The 27722-nt window shown below is 44.4% G+C and overlaps 2 long non-coding RNA genes across 4 annotated transcripts; one reads left to right on the forward strand and one right to left on the reverse strand.

Moving 5' to 3' along the window:
* Nucleotides 1-2740: 2740 nt before the first annotated feature.
* Nucleotides 2741-20720, reverse strand: LOC120100791 (uncharacterized). Of its 2 annotated transcripts, XR_005500846.2 has the most exons (5): nucleotides 17782-20720; nucleotides 6615-6745; nucleotides 4125-4199; nucleotides 3698-3886; nucleotides 2741-3609 (listed from the first exon to the last, which is right to left on the reverse strand). It is a non-coding gene; the product is annotated as an uncharacterized LOC120100791 (long non-coding RNA). The 2 variants fall into 2 exon arrangements; XR_010063796.1 differs by lacking the exon at nucleotides 17782-20720 and having other exon boundaries at nucleotides 6615-8338.
* On the forward strand, nucleotides 3107-26607 carry LOC120100792 (uncharacterized). 2 transcript variants are annotated; one of them, XR_005500847.2, is made up of 3 exons: nucleotides 3107-3591; nucleotides 24263-24350; nucleotides 25900-26607. It is a non-coding gene; the product is annotated as an uncharacterized LOC120100792 (long non-coding RNA). The 2 variants fall into 2 exon arrangements; XR_010063797.1 differs by having other exon boundaries at nucleotides 24263-26607.
* Nucleotides 26608-27722: the final 1115 nt, after the last annotated feature.

Consider the following 27722-nt stretch of genomic DNA (forward strand, 5'->3'; position numbering starts at 1 on the left):
GGTATTGAACCAGAACCTGAATGGCAGCAATTTTTGAAATGCTAGTTATCTGCTGTTTTAGAAATTGGACAAGGCAGGGTGCCAGGAAAAGTAGTGCTCCAATGACCAGTATGAGGCCAAGGGGAAGAGGCCAAGCTACAAGAGGGTTTGAGAGCCATGGAGTCGGTTGGGTGCATAACATGCCCAGCGACCTCGCGGGAGATCTTTGAGCATTTGTATGTTTTGTTCCACTAGCCCGGATTCACTTTTGGAGAAGCGGCATTCCCCAACCCCCGACATAATGCAAGCCCCTCAGCCTTAGTTAAGTTCAGAGCTCTCAGGTTTGTAGAGAAACCCCTGCCAGCAAGGTCATCTGTTGCTGAGGGGACTCAGGACCATCTTTGGTGAAAGCCATGGTCTGGTCAAGTTTATCCTGTCTGCCAGGTCTTGTGTCCTTTGCCCTGAAAACACACAGCTCTTTTTTTTTTTTTTTTTTGCCTAATTTTTTTGACATTTTTTTCTTTTATTGGATATATTTTTATTTACCTTTCAAATGGTATCCCCTTTCTGGGTTTCCCCTCAGAAATCCGCTGTCTCCCCCTGCTTCTACAGGGATATTCCCCCACCCACCCACCCACTCCCTCCCACCTCCCTGCCCTGGCATTCCCCTACACTGGGGCATCCAGTTTTGACAGGACCAAGGGCCTCTCCTCCCATTGATGCCTGACAAGGTCATCCTCTACTACATATGCGGCTGGAGTCACAGGTCCATCCCTGTGTGCTCTTGGGATGCTGGTTTAGTCCCTGGGAGCTCTGGGGGGTCTGGTTGGTTGATACTGTTTTTCTTATTTTGGGGTTGCAAACCCCTTCAGCTCCTTTAGTCCTTTCTCCAAATCCTCCACTGAGGACCCTGTTCTCAGTTCACACACAAACTTTTAAAGGTAAATTTTGTGTGCACATTTCTACATTAACACATGTATGGAATATGCACTGTGCACAAATCAGCTAGTGGTGAACTCTCTGCTCTATGTTTGAGCAGGTGAAAGGAATCTGTCAATTTCGTAAGTCTACTGGGATGTCATAAACTGTGAGATGAATCTCCATCCATGCCATATAAAAGAACGTCATGTAATAATAAGTCCTGAGGACCAGGTAGCCAGGCATTTGTTGGCTATGCAGAGACATTCATATCTCAGCCAGTCTCTTGAGCTGTTCCCATGTAGAGAGATCAGTATTTACAACCAGTTTTGCTTTTTTTTTTTTTTCTGGGTCTCTTCCTTTTTGTCTGTAGACAAGATTTTCAGGAGGTCTTTCCTGGTCCAATCTATTTTTAATTAGTTTTGATGGAATCCACAGATTTCCAATTCCTATTGAAATAAGAGAAAACCTCTTTCCCAACACAAAACATTTCTTGACTTTTATTCTGAGGTCAACACATCCTTCAGGTATATAAGCTGTTTTAATTCAACAGTCCTTCCTAAAACCTAGTGTGTTTAACAGCTGTGTTACCTGTTTCATTGACATTAAGGAAATTTTGAACCCAATAAAACACCATTTATCCCACCTACTTAGAGTGACCGAGAAAGGAAATGCTACGCTAACTTTCCTGTATACAGAAACCTGGAGAGGGCTAGTTAAAAAGGCAATATTTTGGGGAAGTAGTTGTGCTCCAGATCTTTTGTGTGTACATTTTACCATCAAAACTGTGGATGAAAATGGTCTTAGTGTTTGAAACTTATAATCTTTTTGAATTTTTATAAAGAATATCCTCTATATGTATACAAGACAATAATGAGGTAAAAGGTATTTCTTGATAACCCTTCAAAGTTGACTGCACACAATTCAGAAACTTTAGAAACTGAGTCCCTGAAATTAATTTTGTTCCAGTGATATAAATATATTAGTTTGGGGATTGTTAATTATTAATATGTGCCATAGATAGTATTAGTTATTAGAAGATTCTGTACAAGATGATGCCAATATACAATATTTTTGGAATGGTCTGTGTAAAATAAATGAACTTACTTCTATTACATCAATTGAAGACTAAATGATAAAAGCAAAATAAAAAAGGCAAAACGTATCTTTTAATTAATTTTTGTACTGATTTCATATGGAAACAACACATTAGATATGTTGTTGAATATAAACAAATTAAAAATGACTTTCACCTATATTTTAGCTCTTCATGTGTTTGTGGGGGTAATTTATTAATCTGCTCTACTTCCCAGTGGAGGCAGCACGTGCTCCTTGATACCCACCCCAATGCTCTGGATTCTTAAATGAAACACACACACACACACACACACACACACACAGAGTCTTCTATTTTAATATGCCTTAAACAGTGCTATGGTTGGGTCACTCCCGAGCTTCCACATTGCTAACACGCCTCCCCTCCGATACTCCTAAATTGCTACTTACTAAAATCTGTATTCCACCTTTGCTTCCCAAACCCAGGCCTGCACACTTCCTGGGCCCCAATCCCTGACTCTTACATGTTGGCAGTTTCTCTGTCTGTCTGTCCTACACTTCTCAGGTCTAGACCTCCTTCCTCTACCTCTTCCTCTTCTGCTCTTCTTCCCCAGTCCTTTGCCCCTTAATCCTAAGGTCCTGCTTCTCTCTCCCTGCCCAGCATTAGCTGCCAGCAACTTTATTTACCAATCAAAGCCAACCTGGGGCAAGAACCCTCAGCGTTTCATATGCAGACATGTGGGTTCCCGTGTAATTTTTGGAGCCGAATTAACACAAGTAGCATTAGAACCAATCCACAACATGTGTTTACTGAAAAATATAAAATTATACATAGTTTACATTTTATTTCTATCATACGCCATTGTTTAAGAACAACCTTTAATCAGGTTGATTGATACCAGAAGCAAGTCTGTTTACAGGGAATTTCTCAATACAAAGTAGATTAGAATCTTGGCAGCCTTTATCAATCATAATTCTGTGTTTCTATGAATTTTATAATTATAGATTGCATTTGAAAAAAAGAAAGTGTATGAGGTAGATGGTTCATTTTACATGGACCTCAGTAATGTTAGTTTCAAATGGCAAAATCTCAGTTTCATATTAACCAAGCTATATTTATCAAATTAACATGAGCACTGTTCAATCTTTTCTTAAAGACAGACCTAATTTTTTAGTTGTTGATGAATATAATATTTACAGGTAGGTAAACTGTAGCCCATTAAACGATATTACTTGTCAGAGATGGCTCCAAGATGATTCTCTGTAGCTTAAAAGAATTTTTGAGTTTATTGAAGTCCACATAGTAGAGAAAACAATAGATTCAAACCTTTATGAAACAAAACTTTATGAAACGGCTTTGGGTTAAAAGCATGAACATTCTTTAGTTTGACTGCAAACCCTGAGAGGTGTGCTTCTTTCCTCTATCCAGGAGACTGGGTGTATATACACTGAGTGTAACGAGAAGCATTTTGAGTCTATATTTAAAAGACAGGCACAGACATCTACCGCATCTTCACGATCAGACTCTGTCTTCTTCCACAGGAAGATTGTAGCACCTATGTGACGTCTGCTTTCTCCATTTTGTGCTTTATGCAACATGAGCAGTTCCTGGGAGACTCACTGCCTTGTTCCCCAAAGGTAAGAGCTTTAACCTTTCTAGGGAAAGAGAAAAAAGAAACCTGTCATCTGTCGCTGTAGAGATCATGGCTTGGGGGACGGGGAGACAGCTCAGTAGGAAAACCACCTGCTGTGCAAGCATGGAAAGCTGAGTCACTAGGGAGCGCCCATGTGAAAGTCATGGTGTTGTGTGGACGTCATCTCAGCCTTGGTTGGGGATGAGGTGGAGACAAGTTGATCCTGAAGGCTTGTCAGTTGGTCTGGTTGAATCAGTGAACTCCAGATTCCAGTGTCAACCTCTGGCTTCCATATCCTCCTGTACAGGTGAGTGCATAATGTCCCACGACCACCCACCCATCAACTGTCATCACTGACCACCACCATCCACCTACCACCATTACCACCACTCACCCACCATCTACCCACCACCATTATCACCTCTCACCCACCATCCACCCACCACCATTATCACCACTCACCCACCATCTACCCACCACCATTATCACCACTCACCACCCACCGTCATCCACCACCCCACATCACCACACACCTACCCGCTACCACCATGCACACACATACACATGTGCCAGACATAAGAGATCCAGTTGGTTAAGTCTCAGGTGTATTGCCTGCAATGGAATGGCTATCTCACCTCCTTGCCAGAGTTAGGCTCTTGCTGTGCTTTCCCAACCACACATCAGGGCTTGGGCGGCAGACGAGAACAAGGAGAAAAGCAGCAAAGACTCTTTAAAATGGGACGTCGCTGCATTTGGTGCTTTACCAGGAGTTTTTCTTTTTCATCCTTCTCCTCATAAGTTTTGGTTAAACTTGGGACCCCTAACTCTCTTCCATAAGCAAGAGGTACTTGGTAGAATCCTAAGCGACATCTCTCTACTCAAATGAGCTACTGACTCTCAGGGTAATCGTTTCGGGCCCATCCTCTAATACCTGATGGTTCCTTTCAGATTAACAATGAGTCTTTCTACCATCTTATGGTGGTTTGGGTAAAAAATGTTTTATAAGGTTTACCTTCTACAAGTATTCTATTACCTCAAAATGGGGTAGACTCTGTTGGCCAGGATCTAAGTTCAGAAACATCTAATGGGGAATAATATAAACTCTTGGCAGGTGAGATGGCTGAGCATAGACTTGAAAAGGCACTTGCTGCCAAGCCTGGTGACCCGAGCTCTCTCTTTGGGTCCCACGTGGAGGAAAGAGAGAGCTGACTCTGTAAAGTTGTCCTCTGATCTTTACTCATGTGGCCTTAACACATGAAATAAATAAAAATGTAAAAGCTTCTCAGGTGTAAGCAGAGGTCACCACTACCACTTCTGGGTATCTTGGACCCAAGTCATTCTTTTAAAAAATATGTGGCATCATGATGGACTGCATTAGGCTCTGGGCTAAGTGTCTGTACACATCCCTAAACCCTCATAAGATCCCTGAGAAGTAGCCTCATTGCCTCCAGGGATATTGATGAGAATTCTGACCTGCCAGGGCCTTGAAGGTACCCACAGAGAATAGACTTGGGATGCCTCTGATGCCGGTCTCCCCTCTGGAGATGTCCTATGATCCCTGTCTTTTTGTGAGGAAGGATTGCACTGAGACATAAATCCAACCTCTGGAGTGCTCCCAAGAAGGTGCTCCCTAGTCATCTCTCAATGTTGCTGTCCCATCAGCATCCTGAACAACTCCACAGCACTTGTGTTCTTCTGCAAGGGCCTGCTTCCCTGAGCCTCTTGGTACATGCTGAACCCTGGAGGCAATACTTCCACAAATATTTGGTCTTGACTTTCTTCTTGACCCAGGCCATTTATGTAAGCTCTCCTTTGTACAAAGGGTGCACTACTTTGTTTAGTGATGAGAGTTGGTTTTTCCCTTAGAGAGACAGTTACCGTACAAGTGTTCATAGTAGTAAAGTACTGGAAGCAATCCAGTGTTCATCGACTGCTAAGTAGACAAATGCAGTGGAGTACTACCCAACGACCAGGAAGAATGAAACACTGGTAAATTGCACAACATGGATAAACCAGGAACGCTATGCCAGCCTCAAAGGCACACATGTTGCATAACTCCATTCACATGAAATGCTCAAACAGGAAAGGGATTAAGGAAGACCTTCTGGAGAAAGAACATACAGTTAAGAAGGGGAAGGGGGACTAACTACTATAAAGGACAGGAGAGATTCCACTCATTTTATAAAAGTGTTTTAACACTGGTCAATGGTGTTCAGCTCAATAACATGTTCAACTCAGTAACTACTAGAAAATACCAGATTATGTCTCTCAAATTATTGAATTTTCTGGTATGTAGATGCTATCTGAATATGGTCTTTAAAAAATATTTTGTTTTATGTGAACTTGTCTATGTGAGTATTCCCACATGTGTGCAGGTGCCTTGCCTGAGTTAGGGTTTTACTGCTGTGAACAGACACCATGACCAAGGACAACATTTAATCAGGGCTGGCTTACAGCTTCAGAGGTTCAATCCGCTATCATCGAGGTATGGAACATGGCTGGATTCAGGCAAGCACGGTGATGGAGGGACTAAGAATTCTACATCTTCATCTGAAAGCAACTAGGAGAAGACTGGCTTCCAGGCAGCTAGGATGAGGGTTTTAAAGCCTAAGCCCAACAGTGACACACCTACTCCAACAAGGCCACACCTCCAAATAGTGCTACTCCGTGGGCTAGGCATACTCAAACCACCACATACCCACGAAGGCCAGAAGAGGGCATCAGGTCCCCAGAGGTGTCTATGAGCCTCTAGACATGACTGCTGGCAACCACTCTTAACCACTAAACCAGCATTCCAGCCTCCTAAAATTATATTTGAAACACTAATGTTACTGTGGTGGCAAACAGCTATAATCCCAGCACTTGAAGGCAGAGGTAGAACTGTTAGGAGTTCAAAACTATCATAGCTACATAGCCAGTTCTAGGTCAGCCTGACCAAAACACACAAACGAGAACCACAAAATCAGATTTTTGATAATATCTTAAGTTTGTTATAGAGTAATCTGCAAAGATTAGTTTCTTCATTACCTAGGACTTCTTACGTTGTCCAGGCATGGTGGCGCACATCTTTAGTCCCAGCACACAGGTGCAGGTAGAGTTCAAAGACAGCCTGACCTAAGTAGTTAGTTCCAGAGCAACCAGAACTACACAGAGAGACCCTGTTTTAAAAATCAATTAAAAAGAAAGAAAGAATAAACAAAAGAAAGAAAGAGGGAAAAAAGGGCAAGTGAAGAGATTCTGAATTAAATCAAAACTACCTAAAATTAAATGATATATTAGAGTTAAGGTTGCTGTGGAGCTGTAGAGATGGCTCAGTTGTTAAGAACGCTCTTCCAGAGGACCTGAGTTCATTTTCAGGCACACACACACACACACACACACACACACACACACACACACACACACACACACACACACAATCTTTAAGAAAATTAAGGCCCTCTGAAAACCAACTGCTGACAAGATTCCTTCCACATAGCAGAGAATGGGAATTATCACGTCCTGTCCCCTAGGTGGCGCTAAGAACCCAAACTTGAGTAACGCTCTGGCCTTTCAGCATCAACTTTGAATAAGACTGCAGTGCCCTAAGTCAGGTCTTTATAGGGACACTTCAGCCCCAGTCTCTTAACTCCAGAGCTCCCCCTGAATTAACCTTATGATGTTAATAGGTTCCCGTTATCATCTTCTAACTATACTCAATTTCTTCAAATTTTCTTAGTTATATCGACTAAACCTTTAAAAAGGTCCAGTTAACAGCAGACAGAATAAATACAATAAAGCCAACAAAAATTTTCTATACTGTTTAGAAATGGATAAACGTGTGATAGAAATAATACAGAGCAAAGGCAAGCCATGTGCAAATTCAGGAGAGTTGTTCCAGCTATTTCAAATGTGCAGATTCTTTTACTTAGGTGAACTAAAAGGCAGAGAGGCACTTCATTATCCTCTAAATATCAAACATTAGAAAGTTGTATATATGATAGATATCATGATAAACATAAAATATTTATTATATAATTTGTTTTCTGTTACTTACAACACAGATCATACTAATTACATTTCTAAGAATATCTCTCCTTCAAGAGATTGTGGTCTCTACTAGGGCCCTTGCCTGTTCTGACCACCACTGCCCACTGCAGATTTTCCCCTCTACCAGTCTTTGGCAAACAGTGGATCAGCAATCAGATCAATAATTTTGCATCCCATCAAGCAGTGGTTCAGCCAGATGGGACGAAAAATGGAGACTAGCCCTCACCTATTTATCCCAAGACGGTTTGGTCCATGGAATAGATTTCAGCTACCCAGACCTCAGATCTCAATCCCAAGAGGTGATGATTAAGACCCGAAAGTCCGTTCTCCACCCAGGCCACACCCTGCTTTTGTTTGTTTAGGTAATGTGCTGGGCTGGGGAGATAGTTCAGTTGATAGCACCCTTGCCAGGTCTGAGTGAAATCCCCAGCACCCACAGAAAAAGTCAGGCATGGTAGCACGGGCTTGTATTCCCAGTGCTGGGGCTTCAGAGGCAGGAGGATCCTCAAAGCTTACTGGTCAACCCACCTAATACCACGTGACAGGTACCAGACCAATGAGAGCTCCTGCCTCAAAGACACAGGTGGACAGCTCCTGAGGAGCTGCACCTTAGGATGACCTCAGACACACGCACCTGACTGCACATGTATGCACGCACACAGTGTTCCCCAGGACTGTCCACTCAGAGTTGGGAGCCACAAGTGGCATGATAATGCAAGGGGACAGTGTGGTCATAAATATTTATTTATTTATTTATTTATTTATTTATTTATTTATTTATTATTTCTCTCTCTCTCTCTCTCTCTCTCTCTGTGTGTGTGTGTGTGTGTGTGTGTGTGTGTGTGTGTGTGTGTGTGTGTGTGTGTGGTGTGATGCCTGCTGAGGCCAGAGGCATTGGATACCCTGTAGCTGGGGTTACAGGTAGCATTGGGCCACAGACAGAGCTAGGCACTGAGTTTAGGTCCTTTACAAAAACAGCAAGTGCTCTCCGCCACTGAGCTATATTTCTAGTCCTCAAGCTCACGTTTTAACAACAAGGCCTCATGTATCGCAGAATCCCATTCCGGCCAAGAACTGCTTATATTGCTGGAGATGACCTTGAATTTCTGATCCTCCTGCCTCCACCTCCTGAGAACTAGGATCACAGATATGCACTACCACACCCTGTTTATGGGGTGTTAGGGATGAAACCCAAGGCTTCGTGCTAACTAGACAGATATTCTACCAACTGAATCACACAACCAGCTCCAAATGTCTATATGGATAGCTTCGATACACTCAATCCTGGAGAACAGGAGTAGGGCTGAGGGAGTCATCTCAAGCTACATGAGAAATGTCTCAGAAAAAGAGCCAAGTAAGTAAGAAAACAGGGAGGCACATCGGGGAAGAAATGCGACTAAAGTGTCCCGGCTCATGGACTGAGCTTTGGTATCAGCCACTGCAGCCAGGTCCGTGTGCAGGCTAACCCTCAGCTCAACCACTGAGCTGGATCCTCATGTCTGCTGATGCGCTTTGTATATGAGAGAATGCCCATCTCCTGGGTGGTGATATTATGCTCAGGGCTTCAATGTGATCCCAGTTCTACCCTCTAGGAAGAATTGGGTAGAGAGCACATAGCCTGTCTTTTTGTTCCTTACTCAATAGGTTCTCAAAGAATCGGATGAGAAAGAGAGCCAAGAGTCCATTGCACAAAGCACGTGGGCCTGGCTGAGCCGCTGGGACACGCAGTGCCATTATCTGCCACCTGACCTCCTGCCCAGCCATTCCCGGTCTTTGTGGGTGGCTGAGCTGCTTTCCCAGGGCCTGTGGAAGCCGAACTTGTGTCCTAAGTCATGTCTTAAAAGGAAGAGTAAAGCCATTATGAGAACATGGGCTGGGAACCATGAAAACCCACTGCTCGGTCTAGAGAACTGCTCACTGGTGAATGTACTTTCTTTCCTACAAGGGAAAGAGCTTGAAAAGCTGCTCTGGCCTCCTGGAGTCCTCTCTGCAGTGGGAACAAATCACCCCTGAAAATACAATGCCACGTTGCTTTTTAAAAGTGGTATTTAAGCAGCATGGAGGTAGCCTGGGAGAAATTAATGCAAAATCAATTCAGGCCCATAATTTACATCTGCTGCCTGACTCAGAACAGCTCCCTTCCATAACTGGAAATCTATGGGCCTAATTCTGGGATGACTGGAAGGAGGTTTGTGTCCCAGCACATAGCTGAGCAATCTGTCACCAGGAGGGTAAAGCTGTAACAGCCAGCCAGAAGGTGGGCCCTAGTGTTAAAAAAGAAAGATAGAAAGGTGGAAAACAGAAAGAAGAAAGGAGAGAGTTGGGGGAGGGGTGTTGGGGGAAGAACACACTTAAAATCTACACCCAAGGACTTAGGTTTGATTGCAGGTCCAGGTGTTTCAGCCTGCCCTCTGCTCAAACCGGCAGCCCTTCCCACCCACCAAGCTCTGCACTTGATCTAGTGCCTAAAAGTCTCGAGTTGCTCCTGTATTGAAGGTCAGCACCCTGTTCTGAGGTTTGACATGTCACCAAGTCAACAGATCCTCACCGACTTGCAGTGGGCCTTGCTGTTTCCCATCCGTCTTCTGGGCACAATGTAGATTTTGTTTTGTTTGTTTTGTTTGAAGATTTTGTTTTTTATGTGTTTTGTATGTGGGTTCCATGTGCGTGCATGTGTCCAGGGAGGGCCCATCTCTGGGAACTAGAGGTAGTTGTGAACCATTCAACATGGGAGCTTAAAACCAAACTTAGGTCCATGGCAAAGAATGTCGAAAGCACCTGAGGTGAGGTGTAAGGAAAGGGGTCTGATGTCCAGTAGGTCCGGCCTTTAATGCTGAATAGCAAGAAGGAGGAGGAGAAGGAAGAGGAGGAGAAGGGGGAGGAAGAAGAAGATGAAGGAAGTTCTTTAAAAGAGGAACAAGAATACCCTTGGCAGGGAATAGAGAGGCAAAGATTAAAACAGACACAGAAGGAACACCCATTCAGAGCCTGCCCCACATGTGGCCCATACATATACAGCCACCCAATTAGACAAGATGGATGAAGCAAAGAAGTGCAGGCCGACAGGAGCTGGATGTAGATTGCTCCTGAGAGACACAACCAGAATACAGCAAATACAGAGGCGAATGCCAGCAGCAAACCACTGAACTGAGAATAGGACCCCCATTGAAGGAATCAGAGAAAGAACTGGAAGAACTTGAAGGGGCTCGAGACCCCATATGAACAACAATGCCAACCAACCAGAACTTCTAAGGACTTAGCCACTATCTAAAGACTATACATGGACTGACCCTGGACTCTGACCTCATAGGTAGCAATGAATATCCTAGTAAGAGCACCAGTGGAAGGGGAAGCCCTGGGTCCTGCTAAGACTGAACCCCCAGTGAACTAGACTGTTGGGGGGAGGGCGGCAATGGGGGGAGGATGGGGTGGGGAACATCCGTAAAGAAGGGGAGGGGGAGCGATTAGGGAGATTTTGGCCTGTAAACCGGGAAAGGGAATAACACTCAAAATGTAAATAAGAAATACTCAAGTTAAAAAAAAATAAAATAAAAAAATAAATAAAAAAAGAAAGAAAAAGAAGATGAAGGAAGAAGAGAAAAAAGAAAAGAAGGAAGAAGGAAGAAGAGGAAAAAAGAGGAAGAAGAGGAAGAAGGAAAAAGAGGAGGAGGAAGAAAAGAGGAGGAGGAAGAGGAGGAGGAGGAGGAGAAAGAGGAGAAGGAGGAGGAACACCAGAATGTATATAGAGAAGAGCTCCTGGGGGAGGGAGAGTAAGGCCAGCTCCTCAGCTGGGAAGTACGTGGCAGAGAGCAGAGTACACCCTGTAACAGGTAGGGACTGGGGATGCTGGGAGAACCTGGAGGCCCGCTTCACTTTGGTATGTAAAATGTGCACCTCAGCTCTTTGTCCCAGGTTTGAATCCCAGCAAGCTGCTACAACATTAGCTCTCTCAAGCTGCCTATATGTCCCAGGCTTTCATGCAAAGCATAAATCTTTCTCATCAGACTGAAATACTCCTACTCCGTCATGTCTTAATGCTTTGCCTTTTTATTCTGTGGCCTTGAGTAGCCCACTTCATTTCTCTGGGCTCCAGTTTTTCCTGTGTAAAGGGGCATAGTTTCTGTTTCAGACTACAGGGTTCAGAATAAACAGATTGTCTATTTGCTGTTGGTTTTGGTCGTTCTAGGGACACAAGTGTTACAATACATCAGCCCTATACACCCAAAGAACTCACAAAATAGTTCAGGACAAGGGAAACATGAAAAACAGCTATTTCCTCACATCCTTCCCTCGTTAAAAAAAATAGATTTTTAAATGTATTACACTTCTCTTTAACAAATAACAAATATGCTATAACTATTCTGGTCTTTTTTTTTTTCTTTTAAAGGTGGACATGTGGTCCATGCCTATAATCCCAGCACTCCGAAGGAGGATCAGCTGTTCAAGGTCATTTTGGCTATATAGTGAGTTTGAGGCTAATCTGGCTACGTAACGACCCTGTCTTTAAAAAAATAAAAAGGCCCAAAAGTGATTTTATAAACCCTAATTGGGCTTGTGAGAAAGAAAGAAATCAGGGGTCTGGAGAAATGGCTCTGTCTGCCACTTACACAGCACACACACTATGTACACATAAATGGAGGGAAGAAAGGAGGAGGAAAGAAGGAAGGAGGGAAGGAAGAAGGGAAGGAGGGAGGAAGGGAAAAAGGAGGAGGAAGGAAAGGAAAGAGGGAAGGAGGAAGGAAAGGAGGAAAGGAGGAGAGAAGGGATAGCAGGATGGGGGAAGAAAAGTGTCCCATCAAGAACCAGTTTCGGGAAGCCATTTTTCTGGAGGATCAGGCTAGAGACAGCCCCCTGCACCCCAGTCCACCTACTGGGATAGGCCCAGAGGGAGGTGCTGAGGCTCTGTCCAGGACCACGCCTGAGACACTAAGAGAGGCCGTCAAGCAACAACCTTCTGTTAATTTTCTCGGCACTATTCGAATGCAGGGGACCAGGGGAACCTCTGAAAGGGGTACATCTGGATGCTGATGTTACAGACAAGGACTCTTGTCTACAAAGCCCCTAGTGTGTGAGTCCTAGCACTTCATAGACTGGATGTGATGCCAAAGACCTGGAATCTCAGCACAAGGCAGGAGGATCAGAAGTTCATCTATACAGCAAGTTCCAGGTCAGCCGAATTCCCTGAGATCCTATTGCAAAAGCCTGAAAAGGGATGGGGACGATCTCACTGAGTCTGGCTTTGTGGATGTTCCAGAGGCAGGGCAAGACCTGAGGAGCTGCTCCTGGTGAGAATCCCTAGACCCCAGTCCCCAGCTCCACATCTGTCCAATAGGAGAAGCCGTGCAGCCAGACAGGCAGGTGGGAGGGTCTGAGGCAGTGGCAGCATGTGGACAAGGTAAACTACATTTCTTAAGTCAGCAATTCTAGCTTTTCCTCCCCTGCCCTTTGTCCTTCATTTAAAGGAAACATTTCTGAATGTTCCACCAGCTTCTAAAACAACCAACACTTGTTCCCATGAAGATCCTGGATTGAAGGAGAGGAGGAGAGGAGGGAGGGTGAAGTTGTTTTTCTCTTACTGAAGGTCAGATCTTATACTCCTGTTTCCCTCCCTGGTTTCTCTCTGGCCTTTGAGGGCCTGGGGCAAATCACAAGCTTCGTGTCTCCTTTTCCTTACCCAAGTAAAAAAGAAAAGGGATGGGGTGGGGGCTTACTTCATCCTCTTCCACCTGCCTTTCTATGCGTACTGTTTTGAGACTGTGCTATTCTTCCTGTAAATTACCCTTTCATGGGGAGCTTTAGTGTTTTCTAGAAGCAGGGAACGGACTATGTGTTCTCCAAGTGTTTCCAGCAGAGAACCGCACCAGAGAGCAGCAGATCCCAGACCATGTGATTTTTGTTTTCTGGGGGCTGTTGGCAATGTCTAGACATTTTTGGGTTATGCAATCACCGGAAGAGGAAGTGTAATAAGCAGAAAGAAGGGCTGAACACCTACCATTCATAGGACAGTGCCTGCCACAGCAAACAATCCTCCTGTTTGCCCAGCCACTTCCCTTTTCATTGATTGAATGGGATTCTGCGCTTTCTGCTAACCTATGACAGTGTCTGAGCTGAAGGCCCTAGAGCAGGAAAACCTCATCCCATTCTCCTCAAGGTTCCCTCTACATCCAGCAGGAAGGGGATGATTGATTTCCAAGCTCTTTCTGCAGGGTGGGGATTCGAAGGAACCTGAGAGCCTTCTTTGTCAAGTTCCCAAAAGACACAACCTGAGATGGCCCTCCCTACAGGAGTGCCTGCCTGCCTTCTGCTTCCCTCAGGGATGGCGAGATGCCAGACTTATCTGGTTAAAGAGAAGCATGCTTCCTGCTTCCTCACTGCTCTCTTTGCTGGGGACAAGCCCCGGACAGTTGCACTGAGAAAAACCCTCCAAACTTAACCAGACTCAAACCCTCAAAGCCCACAGTCAACTATGCTAATAGGGTGCAAATGGGAGGTGCAAAGGTCCAAACAGGAAGCTTCCTTTCCTCCTGACTCCTCCTCCCTCTGGGCCCAGGCACCTTTCCCTCTTCTGCACACTCTCCAGGCCAGCAGGAAATCGTCAGGAAAGCGACTCTTCCAATGCATGTTCTTTGGGACTCAATGTGCTGATGTTTGTAACAAGCTATGGAGAGACAATGCCTAATCCAAAGCCATGACATCCGCTGTGGTCTTTAGTGTACCCACCAGGCTGACAGGCCAGATCATGATTCAGAGATAGACTAATTCGTTCCCAGAGCAAGGGTTATTGTAGGGAAGGAACCAAATTCACCATACATGGCTCCACAGTACTCCACGGAGCTCAGTAGTTCCTGGTATGCTTTTGTAGGAGGTTGTTTGTTTTTTCTTTTTTCTTTTTTTTTCTTTTTTTTTTTGGAGCCGGGGACCGAACCCAGGGCCTTGTGCTTGCTAGGCAAGCGCTCTACCACTGAGCTAAATCCCCAACCCCTTTTCTTTTCTTTCTTTTTTTTTTTTTTTGCAGATGATTATGTTTGTCGCTGAGAATGACCTTGAACTCGTGATTCTCATAGTGCTGGCCTCATAGGCATGTGCCATCTCTCTGCAGAGCTGCTGACGTAAACTAGTGCTAGCCACACACTCTGCTGCTTCACCCACATCGCCAACCCTATACAGTGCCCTGTCATAGCAACCTAACCAGGGTAAGAGGGTAGGAGGAAGAAAGGTCACAAAAGCTAAACAAATCCAAACAGAAACTAGGAAAAATGAAATCTCCCTGAGTTTCATTCATTTGTTTAGTTTAAGTCTCACATGGCCAGGGCTGTCTTGAATTCACTTCGGTAACTGATGATTGACCTTGAACTGCTGATCCTCCTACCTTCAACTCACCAGATATTGGGTTATTAGTCCTCCCCTTACTTTGTATCAATTCAAGGGTTCTTATAAGTAGCATATACATGTCCTAGCTTCATATTTCATTTTATGTGCATCTTGCCATACAGCCAAGTATTGTCTATGGGTTTTCACAATTGTTCCTTGCAACCCTGTGCAGTGATCATTGTTAGCCCTATATTAATATAAAATAATATATGAAGATAATAAATAGAATAGTTAGAGACTCCAAGGACTTAAGTCAGTAGTGCAAAAGGCAAAGCCAGGATTTGATCCTGACTGTTGCTGTGATCACAAAGTTACAACATAAAGCTGAGCCGTTTCGCTCCAGGCATCTCAAATAATACCAGTTCAGAGAACAAGAGTGTTCTCCGATCCAGTGGCCTCCTCTGCTGTTCTTGTTCTGCCCCGTAGTTACAGAGGCAGCTGTGGAAGACCTGCAGTAGAGGGACTCCAAGTTTGGTCCACACAGCAGCCATATAATCATCTCTGAGAAGAGCAGTTCTCAACCCGTGGGTCTCAGCCCCTTTGGGGACAAATGATCCTTTCACAGGGGTTGCCTAAGATCATCAGAAAACAGATATTTACATTCCAATTTATAGCAGTAGCAGAATCATAGTTTATGAAGTAGCAATAAAAATAATGTTATGACTGGGAGTCTGCACAGCATGAGGAACCGTATTAAATGGTCTCAGCATTAGGAAATTTGAGAACCACAATCTTAGATACCTAATGGAGTGTAGTTTTTGTCTTTCCCCTCCTCCTTCCCCATCTCTCTGGGACAAAGTTGCATGTAGCCCAGGATGGCCTGAAACTCATGTATAGCCAGGTAAGACCTTAAACTGTGTTTCTTGTCTCTGCCTCTCCAGTACTGGGATTACAGACACGTGCTACCACATCCCATTTAGTCGGTGCTGAGGGTAGAAGTCTGAGCTCGTAGAGTGCTAGGGAGGTATTGGGAGTGACTAAGTGAGCTGCCTCTCCAGTCCAAAAATCCAATTTCTTAAAATATCAAGCCTGTGTTATGACAAAGCCTCCAGGTAGTTTCAGTGCACTAAAGTTTAAGAATCACTGACCTGGGAATGTCATTGCCACATGGCCATACGTTGTGAGGCAAGGACAAGAAGAGTAGAGGAAGCAAGAATTACAACCAATGCAATTGAATTGGAGGCTACTTTTCTTGTTCTTTTAACTGATGCTCTCTGAGATGCCTGGGGCCGAACGGCTCAGTTATTTACTGTTCACAGGACCGTGTGACGGACCCTAGGATAACCTCCTATGAAACTGCATAGTTTGTCCTTGATTTTCAATTGAACCATCTCTCCTTTCCCCAGTCCTATCTGCACTGTGCCAGGACCTTCCTGTTTCTCTTCCCTTACTCTCTTCCAGCTCCCATCATCCTCTGATGTCACTTCACTCTTTGCTCTGACAGTATCCTGTATTAACCTCAACTCCTTAATTTGACATTTAAGAGCCCTGAAAATGTTGCATCTTGATTTTTTTTTTGACAAGGTGGCTTGGAATTCCTTATGCAGCTATGGGTGACCTTGAGCTTCTGAAGCCCATAACTTTTGGATGCTAAGATTGCAGGTCTTAACTACCATGTCCAGTTGGTGCTTGGGGACTGAAGCCAAGATTCTGTGCATGCGGGGTAGGCACTCTCCCTCCTGAACTCTAACCCAGGCTCAAGCCTTTCTTATCATCGAGTTTGCCACAGACTCAATGTTCTCACCCAACCACTTCCTTTTCTAGTTTCTTCTAGCTAGGACTGCTTCATGCCAGCCCTTCCACATTTACAAAGTCTGCCTCTCATAGACTGCTTCACAGTCTCTCTTAATCCTTCCTTCTAACTGCAGATTTGTTCACAGGATTTGCCTTTAATTATATGCTTGATTGTGAACATGAATACGGTTTCTATGTCTCCCTCCTAGATATCAGGAAGACAGATGTTCGTCCATTTTCATCATTGCATTTACTATAGAGCACCACACTGTGACGAAGCTCAATAGTTGGTGTGTGTGTGTGTGTGTGTGTGTGTGTGTGTGTGTGTGGTGGTGGTGGTGTTTGTATGTACATGTTTATGTACGTGCACATGTGTATGCATATGCACGTGTATTGGTCAGAGGTTGATTTGGGGTGTCCTCAATGATTTGGGGTGTCCTCAATTACTATCCACCTTCCTTTTTGAGATAGGGTCTTTCACTTAAATCCAAAGCTCACTTACTGGGGCAGACTGGATGGCCTATAAGCCCTAACGATCCTCTTGCTTCCTCCTCCTCTCCACTGCTGGGATAGCAAATACGTGTTTGCACATGGGAGCTGGGATCTGAACTCATGTGTGCAAACAAGCATTCTACTGAGCCTTCTCTCTACCCCAATACCTAGTTACCTAGTTGTTTAATGAATACATAAATTTTCGTGCGCGCATGAAAGTGTTTCTCTCTCTCTCTCTCTCTCTCTCTCTCTCTCTCTCTCTCTCTCTCTCACACACACACACACACACACACACACACACACAGGCTGGAGAAAAGCTTTCCTTCTCTTGTTCCCTAAATGTTCCAATCAAAATCAATGATACTGTTTTTCCCCCCCAACAAATTGTTGTCTATTTAATTCCTCTCAAAATGAGACCATTGTTGTAGTACAAAGTTACCAGAGGCAAGGGTATCAGCAGAACCAGATTAAGTGTTCCAACAGTATCTGCTCCTTCGTAACAATGTAGAGGGAATTTACAGATTGTTGCTACCCTCCGTGAAGAACATACAGGAAAGCCAAGGCCTACCAGTTTCTTGTGCCAAGCAACTTAAAACAGAACCATCTCTCCAGGGAATGCTCCGTGGAGAGCCCTGACGGTCTCTAGTTAAAATTGCCGGTCTGGCTTACTTCCAAAGATGCAAGAAGGAGAGAGAGAGAGAGAGAGAGAGAGAGAGAGAGAGAGAGAGAGAGAGAGAGAGAGAGAGGAGAGAGAGAGGAGAGAGAGAGAGAAACAGAGGGAAAGAGAAGAAGAGAGGAACAGAGACAGAGAAAAAGGGAGAGATGAGGGAGAGATTCTTCTCAGACAGCGTTAGAGCTGGCTTTAGGGAAACACTCTCTGCTCGTCTCAGTACTGTCATTCGTCAGATTTTCCTCACAGGCTGAAAACGAAAAGAGGAGCAAGGGACATTGTCAGCCCTCAGCCATCCAGCACTGAGCAGAAAGCAAAGTAGAGGCCTGAGTTTCCCTTTCAGCAGGGAGCCAGTTGCCATGGTGAGGCAGAAGCCTTCTCCAGACTCCAAGAGCAGAGTGGTTCTGATTGGTTCCAACAGGCATGGCACTCCAGGATTAGAGCTGCAGTCTGTCCAGTCACAGGCTCCTGGCTTCCAGCTCCGAGGGAGGGCGGGGCTGGGCCTCCTCCACCTCAACAGTTGTCTTCCTGGTAGAAATTCAACAGTCTCCGCAGCACTTCAGTTTTGGGGAGGGATAGTGGCCTTTTCTGTTGACCTCCAGGGGGCGGGAGGAAGAATGGAGAAATGACCTTGCACACCAGGCGAGATGCTGGCCCTCTCTGCCTCTTTCCCTGTCAGTGAGTAGGGTCCTCAGTTCTGGACTTGGCTTGTATGTCTGCTGGCTTTGAGTAATGCCTCTCACAGCGCCCTCCCTCCAATCTGGGCTTATTTTCAGCCACATGAAGTTTCTCACAGGAAGCACACGGTTTCCTACATCCATATTCTACCCATGTTCATATCGAAAGCTCTTATTTTTCAGGGTTTGTTGACTTGTTGTTTCAGTAGCAGTGAACGTGGAGCCTTAGCCATGCAATACTATAATGTTGGGCATACCCTCAGTCTGTAAAAGCCTTTTCCCCAAGGGAGATATATTCACATTATAAGATGTTCATGTTTAATATACGCATATGTAATTAAAATATATATATTTTATATACTATGTGTGTAATATTACATATTACATACATAATATATAAAGTACATATATCATATACATATGATATATAAATATATGATATATATATTTAAAAGTGCTTGGCTGTTTTGCTTGTATATTCCATGTACATGCCTGGTAAACTCAGAAGAGTGTCCCTGGAACTGAAGTTGCAGAAGACTGAGTCACCACATAGATGTTGGGAATCAAACCCAGATCCTTAGGAAGAGGAGCAAGTGCTCTTTGAACTGCTGAGCCATCTCTCCAGGCCCTACCTGGGACATTTGGAGGTTAGGAAACATTGCCTTGGCTTAAAGTGCAATTGTTTCTCATAAAACGATCAAGCCAGTCACAATCCAGCTTAGACAGAGGAGGCACTCAGGAGGCTACTCCTAGATGATAACTAACTGTTGACAGAGAGTGGCTTTCAGGAGAGGGAGGATCCATTTGTTTTTCTTGATTGTTTGATGGTTTATTTTTAGAGATGGGGTCCCTGATAGGTTGTCCATGCTCCCACACATGGCCTCATACCCATATACGTACTGGCAGCACTAATCACTCCATGAGTTAAAAGAAAATTGAGCATGATGCTTGGAAATGTGGTGAGAACATCCAGGGGGAATTGAAGAGGTGGGGTGGCAGGAGGAGATGATCAAAACGTATTGTGTACATGTGTGGAATTCTCAAATAGTAAATAAAAGACATTTTTTAAGGGCATAGCAAGTAGTGGGTGTTGGGGTTAGTGTGGCTGTAAGGTAGCCATCTTGTGATGCCAAGATGTCTTCTTTTAGTAGGTCAGATATTTAATAATGCAGAAAGATGATCAATGTAGATTAAGTATGAAATCCAGGTTACAAAATAATTAACATTGTAGTATAAATACTTATCCTCAGATATGAGTGAAAAAGAACCAAGAGAATAAATGTTAATAGAAGCAATAGCTACTCTGGAAAGTGGGTAGTGTTTGTTTGCTTTTCCTTAGCCCTTCAAACTCATCCCTGTAAGTATCTATGTTTTCTATGCTATTTGTCTTGGTAATAAGAAAAGACAATCAAAGCATAGTTTCAAATTTCTAGATAAGCCAAGCTTATCTATCAGGAGTAGGTCCCGTGGACAGGAAGTTAGACTGTTATCCATCAGGAATATAGATCCGTGCATCTAGGGCTCCCAGGATAAAGAATGATGCAATACAAGGAGAGTGAGCAGAGGCTGCTGGGACTTGGCCTGAGTCTGATTCACATGTGATGCTGAGATCACAAAGCACGAACATCAGTGGCCTCTGCTCTGAGAATTAGGAGAACCATCAGAGGAGTTCACAGGCAGTCCTGGTCTTTCTCTGTGTTCTCCGTCCCTGGAGGAGTGAGCTATGTACCTCCTTTAAGAAGCAGTCTAAAATGACCACAGTTCTATCTCTGCAGGGACAGCCACTGCCTCCTACAAATGCCGGCCATTTGTGTAGTGTGTTATACTCTGCATAGTGTTTGTTATGGCTGAGATGCTTGCTGGCACACGGTAGCCTCAAGGCTCTCTCGGCAAGTCCCTCTTATAGAGAAATCCTAGCCAGCATGCCCTCCTCCCTACTGTAAGTCTCTCCAGCCCAGAGACTTTGCTTCCTTTCCCCAGGCTTCTGATTCTAATTAAACAAACAAATGAATGAATGAATGAAAAACTGCCATTTTTGGCCATGAGCTCTCTTGGTTCTCTCTCTCTCTCTCTCTCTCTCTCTCTCTCTCTCTCTCTCTCCCTGTTCTTTTGGTTTGCTTGCCCTCTCTCTTCTTTCCATTTTCTTTTCTCTACTTTTCTTTTCCTCTCTCACAGCCCACCCTCCCTCCTCATGGCCTGGTTCAATCTGAATGCTTCCAGATGCCTCTGACTGCACTCTCCTCATACCTACAATAAAATTCGTCTCCTCATCCACACCAAGGAGTGATCTTGCCCTCATTTCATTCACTGTTGAACACTTATAACCCCCAAACTGAGGAGGCAGAGGCAGGAGCATAGTGAGTTTGAAATCAGTTCAAGCTACATAGAGAGATTCTATTTGAAACAAACAAACTCTCTACGTGTAGCTAAGCAATAGGACACTTGTATGCCTTGCACTGTGTGCTGGACTTGAGAGTATAGCAGGAAGAAGAAGAAGAAGAAGAAGAAGAAGAAGAAGAAGAAGAAGAAGAAGAAGAAGAAGAAGAAGAAGAAGAAGAAGAAGAAGAAGAGAATGAGGAGGAAGAGGAGAAGGAGGAGGAAGAGGAGAAGGAGGAGGAAGAGGAGAAGGAGGAGGAAGAGGAGAAGGAGGAGGAAGAGGAGAAGGAGGAGGAAGAGGAGAAGGAGGAGGAAGAGGAGAAGGAGGAAGAGAGAGAGAGAGAGAGAGAGAGAGAGAGAGAGAGAGAGAGAGAGAGAATAAGGGACAGAAAAGAGAGGAGGGAAGGAATCTTCTGCCATACAGGCTATAGCACACACCATAGAAATGCTTTCACAAAGCCTCATTGTCTGTACTAAGGAACTCTGGAATCCACAACCCAATCATCAAGGATCTCACCCCAATCCTCCTTGAACAATGAAGGGTCAGCCACACCCGCTCTGAGGAGATGGGGTGTGGTTCATGTGAATGACCAGATAGATAATCACTAGGCAAATTAGAAAGTGTGGGGAGGAGTGAAGGAGTCATCTGGTCCCCACAGCGATAAAGGAGATGGTAGAATATGTTCCCCAGAATTAGGGCACATCGGCTCATACAAATTATTCATAATGAAGTTGACCCACTCTAAATATAAACTCTCTTCTTTAAAAAAGCTCCAAGTTAAACTTTGATGCAGTGTATTAAAAAAAATAATTGATCTCCAGGGACAGGAACTGGTCGATAGCATTTTACAGACTTTCCTCTAACTCCAACGGGAGACCAGAGTTGAAATCCACTGCCCTGGATTCCCAGTAGACACTGTTACATGCTGGCACTGTGTTCCCAGCACATCTGCCAGTCTGAAATTAAACTGAGGCTCCTTCTAGCCTTAGAGACCAGCTCTTCTTAGATTCTGTAAGATGTTAAAAGTAAATTTTGTTTGCACAGTGAGTTAAAATTTTACCTAAATAATTACACCCAAGGACCTTGGCTGATACAAACTGTAGCATCTCTGATGCTGAACCCAAGTTCCCATCTCTGGAACTTTCCCGACTCCCCCAACAATGAAATCACTAATCTATCATTTCTTTCTCCAGGCCTGTCCAGACATTTGGCACTTTATTACCATTCCAAATATCCCATCAAGTCACAAACCATTCCCTCTGTCCCTTTCTCTAAGGGCATCTAATCTTCCCAACTCAAGATGATCTCATTGAATCCTGGGTTGGCGTAGATCTATCTATAACCCACATCTCTGACACCACCTTCCTATCTGACATCTACAGACACACCATCTGCTATGGGATACCTCATGGTGCACTAGTCAGACTTTCCATCACTGAGATCAGCACCTGAACTAAACAACTTATGGGAAGGAAGATTTATTTTGGCACCCACAGGTTTCGATCCACCATGACAGGGTGGGTGTGTCAAGTGCCACTGACATCTTAATGGCTAGGAAGCAGAGAGAGAGAGAGAGAGAGAGAGAGAGAGAGAGAGAGAGAGAGAGAGATTGTTTCCATCCCCCTAGAAGGGATAGCCTGAAGGCAACCCCAACCTGACAGGCACAGCTGGGCCTACCCAGACTTCCATTTACATCTTCATGGAAGCTTCAATGATTCTGCAACTCCTACATTGCCTATGCTCCAAATTCATCATCCCATGGGTGAAGCTGAGCTCTCTGCTGAGATCTGGGAGTGACTCAGAGTTGGTCACGTGTGGATGTAGCCAATGAATGACTGGTGTGAGAGGATGAAAGTCATCTCTCATGCCTTGAGGCAACTCAGACTGATTTGTGAGGATGCTGACTTAATGATTTTATTCCAGTGCCCTCTGTTTTGTTGGGCTCTACCTGAATTTTCACTCTTGCAAAGCCCTGTGTGTCCTCTATCTCGGTTCTTAATTGTCTTTCTAGAGTCTTGATTATTCAGCTACCCATATCTCCCTTTAGAGATCTCAACTAAAATCTGTGCCCTTCCCTCCCCTAAGAAGTTGGCAGTGGCTGAAACTTCTTCAGCCACAAATATTGCCAGGTGACCCCTCTTCCTAAACTACAATTGTCCTGGGGGTTCTGGGAATGCTATACCCCCTCCTCCTTCTTTTGGACTAAAGATATTGACTAGATAGTAACTGTCCATCAGTGTTGTTGCTTCGGCTCTTATTCTCTCAGCCTTACAGCACTTTCCAAGGGCTTCAGATGGGTAGGAACTAAGAAAATCAGAAATGAGGGCAGGGAAGGGAAGCTAGGGGCAAGACAAGGGAAAAGAGGAAAGGAAGTGCTGGGGTCTGAAATGAATGGCCTCGTAGGCTTCTCAACCAGTTGTACTAGCTCAGAAGCCAGGGCCTTGATGGAGGAAAGACATCAGAGAGTGGTCTTTGAGGATTTATAGCCTGGTTCTACTTCCGGGTCACTCAGCTGTTTCAGGGTACAGATGAAATGCTTTAAACAGAACCTTTCTCTTTTAAGTACTACCGCCCGCAGAGTATCCTATCACAGCAACAGAAAGGAAACTAACACAGGAAGGTCGGTGGGAAGGCTGCCATAGTACTCCTACCTAACTTGGGTCAGTCAGAGCCAGGCCTGTAGGTTGTGACCTTTGCATAAAGGCATGGAATTCAACAGACTCAACAGAGCAGCTGGGGCTGGAGGCTTGCTGAGGTCTCACTGGAAGGTGAAGGATACACTTGGTCGCCCAGTGTCCTTTGAATTTTGAAGTTTTATTCCAGTGGAGTGTATGACTTACTATGTCTTTAAAGCAAGTGTCTCTGGGTGGTTGCTAAGAAGAAGCAGAAGTTGGTGAATAGGTTAAGGGGTGTTCAAGGCATGTCGCCAGAGATCTAATCTCAAGCACATGTAATCGGATTAGAGGATTTTTATCCCCAGCTTCATGTGTTTGTGTGTTCTTTCACCTTATATATCAGCATAGGAAGCTATTAGTATTTGAACTCTAGCTAATTAAAATTTGGTTTTAGTGACAACTGGATCTGGTAAATCAGAATTCTTTCGCTTACATATCAGCAAAGCTCTCAAGCATTTGTGCCCCAGAGACTATGTCTAGCTTAATTTTGACAAATCTCTTGTTTTCCCAAGTCCTGGGTGAACTCAGTGCTAACAGTTTTGAACCCTGTCATCTGTCTGGTTGAAAATGTTCTCATAATTGAACACTGGTATCCAGACACTGTGACCTTGTCTTTAATTTTCTCTACCTCTCTGTTTTGCTCTAAACAGCTAAATGCTGAGAACCAGAATTACTCCAGGAAAAGATACTACTTCTGATGCAAGTTCTAATCCCATACCCCGAAGACGGCTACACAGAGTAAGTGAGCATGTTTGTGTGTGTGTCCGTGTGTGTGTGTGTTCTTTGTGAGTGTGCATACATATCAAATTCGGGTCCTGTACCTCAGGCACTGTCCAACTGGTTTTTGTTTATTTGTTTTCAATATTTTGAAAGACTTATTTAGTTTTCTGTTTTTCATTTTTATGTGTGGGGTGAATAAATGTTATATGTGCAGGTGGCCACAGAGGTCAGAAGGGGGCGTTGGATGCTCTGAGCTAGGGTTCTATGCAACTGTGAGCTGCCTGACATGAGTGCTGAACTCTGGTCCTTTTCAAGAGCAAGCAGTGTTCATAACTGCTAAGCCATTTCTGCCTCTCAGTAGCCTGGAATTCATTAAGCAGGCTAGACTGGCTGGGCAAGTGATCTGCTCTGCCTGTCTTCATTTCCCCAGCATGAGAATTACAAGCTTGTGTCACCGTGCTGTGGTTGTGTTTATGTAGATTCTGGAATCCAAGTCAGGTCTCCGTCCTTGCAAGGGAGGCATTGCTGATCCCCCATTTGACAGAATGCTCCCCCAGTCTTCTGCTTAAAGAAGATAACATGGAAAATGAGCTCTGGGTATTATTTGCTTTGTTCTTAGTCACCGTTCTGTTGATGTGATTAAAACATCATGACAAAAGCAACTTTCAAAAGGAAGGGCTTACTGTGGGTTGGGTCCAGGAGGTTTAAATGTCCATCACTATCACAGGGAAGGAGGGCAGCAGCAGGTGGCCAAAAAGGCTACCACTTGAGCTAAGAGCTCCCATTTTGAACCACAGATAGGAAGCACAGAGGGTGACCTCGTATTTGACAGTCTTTGGAAATCTCAAAGTCTGACCCCCAGTGACACACTTCCTCCAGCAAGGCCACACCTCCAAAGCCTCCCCAAGGAGCCACCAATGGGGACCAAGTATTCAAATGCCCAGACTTTTTGTTCAAATTACCACAGCTCTCATATTGAAGTACACTGGTTCTAAATGGTCCTGCTGACTCTGTTTAAAACCCAAGGCTGTTTAGTATGCACTTCTTGTTTATTTGTTTTTCACAATGAAAATACTTAGCAGCTCTGTCTTTCCTAACATGGAACTCCCTCCCATAGAAACCCCTTATCAATGCATGGCAAGATCTAGAGGTGTGAGGAACGAATTGCAACTTTTTCCAAGAATACTTTATAAACCAGAGGCTATCAGTTCATTATCAGATGTTTTTTGTTTTTGTTTTTGTTTTGTAAAGAGAGAAGAAGGAGGAGGAGGAGAAGGACGAGAACGAGGAGAGTAAAACAGAGTTGTTTTTCTAAGTATTTTTATTAACAGTGAGTTCAAATGGGTCCTAAGCCATCACATGTAAATCATGCATGGGTAAGGAATCTGAGATTTTAGCTGCATGATAATAACACTCTACCATGGTGCTCCACTGTTCAGCAGTATCAAATGTCCTCTCTCTACAGTCAGGTCCATAGCATCCTGGACAAATGTGTCCATCTCATCTATGCCACTGAAAGTTTTATTGCCAGCAAATGGAATGACACAAGCCTGTGGTCTTTCCTTAGAGAGATGGCATCATGTGCTGAAAAGGAATGCTGACTTCAGGAGCTGAGACCAGGATGATCTCAACAACATTGTGACAGTTATGTGATGCAAAAGAGAGAAATCTCTGGAAAATGAGAAGATGTAATACTTGGGCACTATCTTAGTCACTGTTCTATTGCTGTGAGGAGACACTATGACCAAGGCAACTTAGAAAAGAAAGCACTAAATCGGGGCTTGCTTAGCTTTTAGAGGCTTAGTCCATCATCCTCATGCCAGGAAGCATGGCTGCAGGCAGGAAAACATGGTGCTACAGGAGGCGCTGAGAGCTACGTCCTGATCTGCAGACAGAAGGAGAGGGGCTTGGGGAACTGGAGCTACTTGGGCATTTGAAACCTTGTAGCCCGTCTCCAGTGACACCCTTCTTCCAACAAGGCTACACTTCCTAATCCTTCTCAAATAATACCATTCCCTAATGATTAAGCATCCAGATATATGAATTCATGGGGACATTGTCAATCAAACCATCACCGGCAGCAAATCTAGTAGTGAGGACTATTTGTTCCCCTTGTGTTCCACAGTAGGGTGGTGGCCTACTTTATTACTAGAGGAAAATTAGCTATTTAAGAAAGAAGAGGGGTTGGGGATTTAGCTCAGTGGTAAAGCGCTTGCCTAGCAAGCGCAAGGACCTGGGTTCGGTCCCCAGCTCCAGAAAAAAAAAAAAAAAAGAAAGAAAGAAAGAAGAGGAGCCCAGGGGTGTGTCATGATCCTGAGACTCAGACTGGGGTAGAAGGATGGCCACTAGTTAGAGGACAGTCTGGTCTACATAGCCAACTCTGGATCAGCTAAGGGTCACATAGTGAGCTCCTGTTCACATAAACAGGAGCGCTTGTTGTTCTTGCAAGTGACAAGAATTTGATGTTCAGTATCCATCTGGGTGGCTCACAATTGTCCTCAACTTTGGCTTCAGGGGATGCAGCAGCCTGTTCATAAGAAATCTCTTAGGGGGAGGGGGGTTTGTTCAAGTTTTGTTTGTTGTTGTTGTCGTTAGTGGTGGTGGTGGTGGTGGTGGTGGTGGTGGTGGTGGTGGTGGTGGTAGTGGTGGTGTGTGTGTGTGTGTGTGTGTGTGTGTGTGTATGTGTGTGTTTTGTGTAGACCTCCTGGATGTCCTGAAACTCACTGTGTAGACCAGGCTGGCCTTTAACTCAGAAATCCATATGCCTCTGAGGTACCTCTACTCCTTGTTAGAAATAAATCTTAAAAAGCAAATGAAGGAAAGAATGAGAAAGAAAAGAAAGGAAGGGGGAGAGGGAGAGAAGAAGGGAGGGTAGAGGAAGAAAAGAGGGACAGAAGGAAGGAAGGAGGAAAGGAAGGAAGGAAGGGAGGGAGGGAGGGAGGGAGGGAGGGAGGGTGACTATTAGATTGCTTTTGTGTGGCTCATGGGATTGTCTTAATTGCATAGGTAGAACCCCCACAGTTACACAAATCCATCTTTGACTGGGCCTTTCTTAGCATGGATCATGTTTATTTGTTTGGTCAGCAGATTCTTAAGGACATTCATGAGCTTGGCTCATGTAGAAGAGAAATAAGTTGTTAGACACACACACACACAGACACACACACACACCAGACACAAGAGAAATTCTAGTTGTCAGGAAGCTAAAGCTTACAAAAGAAAGCTTTTTTAAAAGAAGCCATTTTTCTACTCCTTTAGGAGTTCCACCCGGACCTAAGACAATTTTAAAGATACAACTCTTGTGTGCACATGTGTGTGGGAGGGAGTTCCTATAACACAGAGCTGCTTTGTGAGGAGAGCCTATGTCCTGGACACTCTCTCAGCAGCTGC

The sequence above is a fragment of the Rattus norvegicus genome, chromosome 2, assembly GCF_036323735.1.
Source record: "Rattus norvegicus strain BN/NHsdMcwi chromosome 2, GRCr8, whole genome shotgun sequence".
NCBI lineage: Eukaryota > Metazoa > Chordata > Mammalia > Rodentia > Muridae > Rattus > Rattus norvegicus.